Genomic DNA, 8,086 nt, shown 5'->3' with positions numbered 1-8,086 from the left:
CGGAACTAGAGTCAATAAGCAAATAAAGAAACAAAGAAAATAAAGAAAAATGTTATTCTAAGGCACCAAACCTTAGCAATGCTCGGCTTTGGTTTTCACCAAAGCCTAATCAAAACTAAGAGCCTAGTGGTGGATATAAACAAATGAGTCAAAAATTGTAGGAAGTTTTGAATTGTGAATTAATTAAACTAAACGCAACCGAAAAGTAAACTAATTAAACAACTAATTAACAAACTAGAAAATTAAATTTGAGTTTTCAAATTAATAGGAACATGGGAGTGTCGGGTGATTCACACTAACTCTCTTGCAAATATCAATGCCAACTTCTCAAATACATGCATTTCCTATATGTGTCGAGTCCCGTATCTAGTACCGTTAAGGCTACTAAACCAATTATCATTTCAGTGTATTGATTATGCCGGTTAAGGCCACAATCAACTCTCTAATTTGGGTATTACACCGGTTAAGGCCGCAATATCCAAATTTAGAGGCCTAGAGAGCAAGATAATAGAGACCCAAGCAAGCTTAGCTACAATTAAGCTAGCTAATGGTCACCACACTTAAATCCTAGATGCAACAAGACTAATAAGTTATCAATTTATCAATCTATTCATCACAATTGCCCACAACATAATTTCAAAGGGTGACAAAGCCTAGAAACATGCTTCTAAGGACCAATAAATTCGGATTTAAATCATACACAATGGAAATTGCATTTATTAAAATTAAAGCATCAATATTTATACAAGATGAGTAGGGCTTCACAATCTTAACTCCCAAAATTGAACTACTCACTATCCATAGTCAAATAAATCATCAATATTAAATAAAATTATGGAATAGATAATAAGGAAGAGAGGGGAGAGTTAGATTGGTCACTTCTAGCTATGAGCTAGTATGAACCAAGTAATTTCTTCACCCAACTACCCAAAATAGAGGTGTGGTGCTCTTGATGATGATTCTTTGAAGCTTGAGTGAGAAATCCTCCAAATACCCACAAAAAAAGTAAAGAAAATAAAAGAAATGGAAGGGGAGGAGTGGAAGGGCAGCAGCCCTCCCAAGGCTGTTGTGCGGCGCTGTAGAAGGTTTGTGAGAGTGGTCTGATGGGGTGTATATATATATAGGGATAATTAGGTCATGGTCTCTGTATGTTGGGTGAGAAAAAGGGTTGATTAGAAATGGATGGTCGGATTGCAGGAGAGGACAACAATGAGTGGGTAGAATGGCACGTGGTTGGCTTGAGAGAGAGCATATAAGTCTGATGGCAGATGCCATGCACAACCCACGTGCCTGCCTGGGGATAGAGAGAAAGACAAAAAGGTTGAGATTAATTATGGCTTAATTAAAGCTATAGCCATGCAGCTCCATTGTAATCAAACTAATTTGGTTTAATTAATATCTAATCAAACCATTGTTCCATTCTCCAATTAAGCCCATGCTTAATTAATTTAATTAAACCTGCTTTCATTTCTTTCTCTCTCTCATTTGTTGGACGAAGGTGACTCATGGTTGATCAATTGACCGGTCGCCTACTTGTCGAAAACTCCAATTTGTTCTAATTTTGCACTATTTCTTCTCGTTTTCGCAACTCCACTTATTTACTACAAAATATATAAAAATGAATTAATTACATAATAATTAACTTGAGGAGTATGTATGTATGGAGGCTTGCTCTGCCAACGAGGTCTGTTCCTTAGCTAAGGAACGAATTTCCATATTTTGACCACTTTTCGATCACATATTCACATTTTAACCGTTTAGTTTTTAGGTCATAATGTATAGATCATATCTGAAAATTTTCAGCCAAATTGATGATCGTCAAGACATCCAAAACTGCAATTTACAATTATGTACACGAACGGTTTAGGTTGGACAGATTCGGTTTGTTCATTGATTTAATGAAGTTCGATACATTAACGATCATCAATTTGGCTTAAAATTTGCAGAAGTACGTGATCTATACATTATGACCTAAAAACTAAACGGTTAAAATGTGAATATGTAATCGAAAAGTGGTCAAAATATGGAAATATGTTCCTTAGCTAAGGAACGGACCTCCTTAGCAGAGCAAATATGTAATATATATATATATATATATATATATATATATCAATCCTTCTATGCTAAGGAGGTCCTTAACTTAGCTTACGGTACAAATTTCTATATTTTAACTACTTTTCGATCACATATTCACATCTTAATGGTTTATTTTTTAGGTCCTAATGTATAAATTATCTCTACAAATTTTCAGCCAAATTGATGATCGTTAAGGCATCCAAAACTGCAATTTATATGAACGAACCAAATCTGTCCAACCTGAACCGTTCGTGTAAATTGCAGTTTGGATGCCTTAACGATCATAAATTTGGCTAAAAATTTGCAAAAGTGATCTACTCATATATACCTAAAAATTGAACGGTTAAGATGTGAATATGTGATCGAAAAGTGGTCAAAATATGGAAATCCGTACTGTAAGCTAAGTTAGGGATATCCTTAGCAGAGAATGCCTCCACACACACACACATATATAGATTTTATCCAGAGCGAAGCTTCGCTTTGAAATTAAAGTGCACATTTAGAATTTAGGGTCACTTTTCGGTTGCATATCCATATCTCGACCATTCAGTTTTTAGGTACTAATGTATAGATCATCTAACTCGCTTAAACCAATGAACAAACTGAATCTGTCCAACCTAAACCATACTAGTTTTAAGGCAGTTATCAATGCCTTAACGATCATCAATTTGGCTGAAAATTTTCATAGATGATCTATACATTAGTACCTAAAATCTGAACGGTCGAGATGTGGATATGTGACCGAAAAGTGACCCTAAACTTTAATTTCAAAGCGAAGATTTGCTCTGTATAGGATCTGTGTGTACACACACACACATAAATATACCAGAAAAAAAACACACGCACATGGTGTGAATAATTAATTAAATAAATGTGAGAAAAATTATCAAAAAAAGTGAGGAGTTACTATAAATAGTGAGAATGATTTTTCATGGGTGAAGCGCACATAGTGAGGAGTTATTTGCAAAGCAGTGGATTTTGTTTTTATCTTTTTCAATTTTGCTTATGTTATTTACCTTCTTATCCTTAACTATTGAATAGCATTTAGAAAACTAGAATTCCACTAAGTATGAACAATACACGGAAAAATAGATCCAAATACCCAAACCCTTACCATTCTTCTTTTCCAAATTAGAAGTCAAATCATCGAAGCTGTGCTCCACGACCATTAATCCTTCAAGCTGTGCTCCACCACCATTAATCCTTCGGATTCCCTAGTACGCCAAAATAGGATCAAAATCAACCTTCAACCAATTTCTTATTCAACAGAGAGAATGTGCACATAATCCTTACCTTTCTCCCGATTTCAATCAAAACTATCTCAGGAACTTCTCCTCTCAAAAATCCCAAAATTGCAAACTCCACAAAACCTCAATTCCAAATTGAATGACAATGGGTTAGGATTTTCTCAATCCAAATCAAAATTGGAGGTTTTAACCAAAGAAGAGTACGACAAATTACCTAATCGAGAAGGCCTGAAGATCCAGCGATTGTAAGCGGCGAACCTACGGTGGTCCAAGTGTCGACGACTGCGCGTGTAGCACGTGCGGCGGCTCTAGTCGGGGTTATGGGAATATGGTAAAAAGAGAGGCGCTGATTCTATTCTTGGAGGTGATTTGGATCAATTTGAATTGGAGGTTGGAGAACGACAAAACGCAAAGCTGTGAGCTTCAGGGATGTCGTGTACACTGGTCCTCCTATGTCGGGTCAACGACGAGCTTCAGGGCTTGATAACATGCTTGCTCTGAGCTCGCTGATAGTGACGGTGTGGTGAGGAGTCGGCGGAAATCGATGAAGACTGGAGAGCACCGCTGTCATGGCTTTTAGGAAAGCGTGTGGAGGCCGGAGGCGATGCATGTCGATGATGAGACTCAGGCTTGGGTCAGATTTGTGTGCCAGATCGATTGGTGGTGATGGTGATAAGAGGTGGTGGCTGGAACTAGTGTCTCTGGTGGTGGCATAGGGAAGACGAGAAAGTGAGAAGGAGAGAGGATAGAGACACAGCCGAGAGGGGAAGAGATAGTTTTGAGGTTTCTAGGGTTTTCTCACCCTTTTTATTTATGGCTCATGTGAAATGTCTGTCTTGTCCTCGCGACAAATTACGTAATACTCCCAGCTGATCACTTTCGAGTTTTCGGGCTCGTTTCTTTTCTCGTTTTTCATCAACTTCTTTATTGATTTCTTGACTCCGTCCTAAGCCTGAAACTCGATTTTCCAAAATCCAAAACTTTGTTACAACTTAATTTATCGTCTTCGAAACTTCAACAAACTATCGTCTCACTAAACTTCTGTAACCTTCTAGGCCCAAATGAAAGAATCTCGGCCGAAACTTAATTCAAATAGCCCAATTGGTAGTCTCGACACATAAAAATGTCCAAAATCGATTCCTTCACTAAAATCACCTTGCGAAAAATCTTATTGGCAAAAAATTACCTTCAGAAATTAACTAAAATTCTCGAGGTCTCACATGACTAATATCTGCTGATCTTGCTATTATGCTTAGTAGATTATCACTTTGAGGTGGCACACCACCTTCTGCTCTTTGAGTAGAAGGCCTGAATAATTCCATACCTCCAAAGAAGAAGCCGAGATAAGATATCTGCAAGTGTATTATCAGCTCCTTTTATATGCTCAAATTATGGCTCAAATCCATTTCCCATAATACAATCTACAAAATTGACCTATCTTCGGGTTGCTTGTTTATTAGTAGTGATTTTATTATAATGAGAAACAATATTTTGGCAATAATTGTAAATATTTCATTATGTAAGAATAAAGAAAATGCTTCTAGAGAATATGAAATCTTGCTTTTTCTGCAGGATGAGAAAATGTACTATGATAGATGACTCCTATACCAGGCTGAGGATGAGCTATAAGATTAAAAAGAAAATTTTGGATAGCTACTTGAAGGGAAAGATAGAAATCAGTTTTTTGGCAAATTAGATTACCTGAAGAATCAATAGAATGGACAACCTTCACTTGTCCAAAAGGACACTTTTAATGGTTAGTCATGCCATTTGGATCGAAAAGATTTTTGGCCTTATATGTCATGTATAACAACCTTTGTTTTCTATTGCATGTGTATTTGTTCTTTAGCCACATGTGTATACAGATTTCTAGTTCTATGCATGAAGCCTTATATTGTAATGCATATTGTCTACTAGTGCATGTCAAGTTGTCTACACTTGCATGCTAGTTCCATCTGTCAATAGTTATCACCTAATCTACAAGAATTAAAAAAGAAACAACTTGATAAAGCACAAATTTCTGAAAATCACTTAGGAGAAGCATTAGTAAGGTTTAATAACTATCGACAAATAGAAAATGTAGAAGAGAATATGGTGAACTGTACATTGAGCATGATAATGATAGAGTTAGAGTTACCCCAGGTTTGTTAATAGAACATGGAGTTTTAACTAGTCTTTATGTCCCAAGTGAGCATCGTATAGAGTCATTCTCCCATCACCTTAAGTATGTTATAACTCATTATCTTAAGCAATAGGGAGTTATAGAATTAGGTTATAGTACTATCCGATTAGAGATCATTAGTATTCTTTCATATCCCCGTAAAACAAGTCTAATATTTACTGATCTTGCTGTTATGCTTAGTGGATTACCACTTTGAAGTGGCACACCATTTTCTGCTCTTTGATTACTAAAAGACGAAAGCCTGAAAAATTCCATAACTGTCAAAAAAGAAGCCGAGATAAGATATCTGCAAGTGTATTATCAGCCCCTTTTATATGCTCAAATTGTGGCCTAAATCCATTTCCTGTAATACAATCTACAAAATTGACCCATCTTCAAGCAAGACATACATTTAGTTCTCATATCACTTTATAATTACATAGAGCCACCTCCATTACCACCAGCAATTGATGAGGCACCAACAGTGGAGGATATTCACAAATATCGTGCAACCCATCTAGATTAATTTATGTTATTTGTTCTTCTATGTTATCTACTTTTTTGCTAAATATATTATTAATTGGATAGTAATTATTTTGCCTTACAAGAATATAAACACATCTAGTAAGAAAAATGAACCTGTGATTCAGATTTAATAAAGTCCTAATCTGACACAGCCAACCTATTGGGCTAAACAAACCAGAATCAGAGGTTCTTAGACTCAGAGGTTCTCTGACTATTTTTTATTAGTTATCTTGACATGCATGTTAATTAAAACAAAATTCCTCAAAGATAATATGATCTGAGTATCCTACTTCACCACAAAAATAACATTTACAAGTGCTCTTATATTTTGGTGCTTTATATTTTTTAATCCAAGATTTATTGGTTCTTTTCCTAAAGTGCTTAGGAATGTATTTTCTTTTCCTACAGGTATGTTAATAGAACATGGAGTTTTAACTAGTCTTTATGTCCAAAGTGAGCATCATATAGAGTCATTCTCTCATCACCTTAAGTATGCTATAACTCAAATTCATAGAGTCATTCTCCCATCACCTTAAGTATGCTATAACTAGGCCAAAAATTCATGCTCGAGTGCTCTAATTAATTTTTCTTGACCTATTCTCATATCCATGGTATCTTCTTTATACAGTAAATCATACACTTCTTTAGTGGTTGTGCTCATATCAACAGTGTACATCTCTCCTGGTCTAAGTACTCCATCCAGATGTTCTCTGGTGTAGATATTTAAAGCATTGGCTTGGTAGATTAGTTGCATATGAGTATCATCGAAGAAATCATCTACTACAAGCTGGGTTGCACGATATTTGTGAATATCCTCCATTGTTGGTGCCGCATCAATAGCTGGTAATGGAGGTGGCTCTATGTAATTATGAAGTGATATGAGGACTAAATGTCTGCCTTATCATGATATAGACTTGTTTTATAGGGATACGAAGGAATACTAATGATTGCTAATCATATAGTACTATAACCTAATTCTATAACTCCCCATTGCTTAAGATAATGAGTTATAACATGCTTAAGGTGATGCGAGAATGACTATGGCTCCGTTTGGTATTGTGGTTTGGGATTAATTTTTGCTTATTTTTAACATTTTGGGCTTTCAGCCCGTTTGGTAAACTTTTCAAACTTGAGTTTTTTTTATTTATTGCGGCACAAAACCTCAATTATTAAAAGCAGGCCGCGACCTGCTTTTTCTTATCTGCATTTACGGAACGCTCATGAAGACATGCTAACTTAAATGAAATATTCTGAAATCCTAAAAAACCCTCGTTGTTTCAGCGCCAAATCCAATTCTGATGAGTGTGCTTGCTCCGTCTCCTCCTCAAATCTACGCGCGCTTGCTTTGTTTTCTCTTCAAATTTGCCCACGCTCGGTTCGTTTTCTCCTCAAATATGAGCGCGTTATCTTCTTTTAATTCTAGGGTTTGTCTCTTATATAAACTCTACAAAGGTTTTGTTCCTTCTGCCATTCTTCTCAAGCTTCCTTCTGCCGTTATTCTCAATCATGTTTCATTAAGGTTCTCTCTCTCTCTCTCTCTCTCTGTCGCTATCTCTCTCTGTTTTTATCTAATGCCTTGGATGGATTTAGATGCATGTTGATATCTGAAAGTCCAGCGGTAGCTGGACCTTAGCTAACGCTGATCCGGTGGGCGGATTGGTACTTGTGTTGTTCTCGAAGCTCCCGTTACCTGTCAAGTGAAATACAACAGACGTCAGAGGGAGACCGCGCCGGGCGGTCTTCTGCTCTCCGATGCCTAAGTTAGTCAATGTATTTGTGTTGACAAAGTAACAGTAGATAAGTATTGAATGCGTCCTCAATGAGGAGAGAGGAGAGAACCTTTTATAGGTGAGGCAGAGGTTGATCTTCTCTTTGTTTTCGATGTGGGACTGATATGCTTCAGTTCCCAGTTTCAGAAGCTTCTGATGCCATCTTGGCGTGGCTCGTGGCGGCGCGTCGACGGTGATCTGGAGATGGTCCGACGCTGAGGCTGTAGCCTGCCTGGCGGTGTGTCTGCGTGTCATTCCTTTAGTTGGAATTAGTACCTTCGGCGGTACAATGAGCGTGGCCCATTATA

General features: G+C 37.0%; 1 long non-coding RNA gene across 1 annotated transcript; it reads right to left on the bottom strand.

Annotated features, from left to right (window-relative positions):
• Positions 1 to 839: 839 nt before the first annotated feature.
• LOC121050831 lies at positions 840 to 4,231 on the bottom strand. The gene is made up of 3 exons (XR_005804123.1): positions 3,370 to 4,231; positions 3,191 to 3,290; positions 840 to 1,601 (listed from the first exon to the last, which is right to left on the bottom strand). It is a non-coding gene; the product is annotated as an uncharacterized LOC121050831 (long non-coding RNA).
• Between the last annotated feature and the right edge of the window lie 3,855 nt (positions 4,232 to 8,086).

Source organism: Rosa chinensis, chromosome 7 (assembly GCF_002994745.2).
Source record: "Rosa chinensis cultivar Old Blush chromosome 7, RchiOBHm-V2, whole genome shotgun sequence".
Taxonomy (NCBI): Eukaryota; Viridiplantae; Streptophyta; class Magnoliopsida; order Rosales; family Rosaceae; genus Rosa; species Rosa chinensis.
The sequence above is the reverse complement of the archived record's forward strand: the minus strand, read 5'-3'. Positions and strand labels throughout refer to the sequence as shown.